This window comes from Sinocyclocheilus anshuiensis, unplaced genomic scaffold (assembly GCF_001515605.1).
Source record: "Sinocyclocheilus anshuiensis isolate Anshui unplaced genomic scaffold, SAMN03320099.WGS_v1.1 scaffold979, whole genome shotgun sequence".
Lineage (NCBI taxonomy): Eukaryota > Metazoa > Chordata > Actinopteri > Cypriniformes > Cyprinidae > Sinocyclocheilus > Sinocyclocheilus anshuiensis.
In genome coordinates this window covers 1,004,263-1,005,508 of record NW_015544223.1, presented here as the reverse complement: position 1 = coordinate 1,005,508, position 1,246 = coordinate 1,004,263, and positions in this window count along the sequence as shown.

The window sequence follows — 1,246 nt, the reverse complement described above, 5'->3', positions numbered from 1 at the left end:
ACAGCACAGTGTACACAGGAATTAGTATATCTGAATGATGTGAGATTGCTCATAAATAAAACTGATTAATTTAAAAAAAATTAATAGTGTAATATTCAAGTTTTAAAATCTTGTGATGTTAAATATTAGATCATAAGTAGTGCTCCCTGAATTATTATTTAATCTTTCAGCAATGTTTTGTTTTTGCTACTTGAGTGATTTGTCTAAGTGAATCACTTAAACATTAAGCACAGCCATCATTAGAAAGAAACAATAATGAAATACTGAAGTAAACAAACACATGTCCATAGTGCCAAACTTTAATCTAAAAAAAAAAAAAAACATGATTTCAAGTATCAGTATAACTTTAAACACACAATAGTCACATTAAAGAACAGAAAAGAAAAGAAAAGCATTTGGAAGAAATGGAAATGCTTCAAACAGGACATTCAGTAAATCCAGTGTACACTTCATCATTGCTTAACCCTGTAATAATAACCTGTGTAATAATAATACAATTCATTTGAATAAAATATTGACTGTTAACGTATCACACAAGAAAACATGACAGAAAAACAGGAACATGCAAGGAAATGCACATGGTATATATGGTAAAAATATTATCAGGTGATACATTTAGCATAGCATATTTAAGCCATTGTTACCATGTCTGTTTAACCAAATTCGAAATAAGAATATGCATACAGTTAAAAATGCTTTCTGTATATAGATTATACAAAACAAATCACAATTCTGAAAACAAAATAACAAATTACAAACGCAAATGCAAGTCTAAAAACAAAATAATTCAGAAAGCACAACAACAATTCAGAAAACATTATAACACATTCGAAAAGAAAATAACAAGTCAGAAAACACAACGACAAATCCGAAAAACAAATGAACAAGTCAGAAAACACAACGACAAATCAGACAAACAAATGAACAAGTCAGAAAACACAACGACAAATCCGAAAAACAAATGAACAAGTCAGAAAACACAACGACAAATCAGACAAACCTGTATAGTTTGAGACAGCGCCATTGGTTTGGGATTACTCACCACTGACTGGACGAGACATCTGTCAATCAACGTATACAGGAAGAACCAGCCGAAAGTTCGGAGATGGTATTAAAGTAGCTCAGTTTAAATGTATTGTATGAATTGCCCTTATTATGGAATAAAAAATACAGAGTGTCTATTTACATTTAGTTAAAAGTGGCTATAAATCATCAGCTCCAGTGGTGCAGATGGATAAGCGCGTGT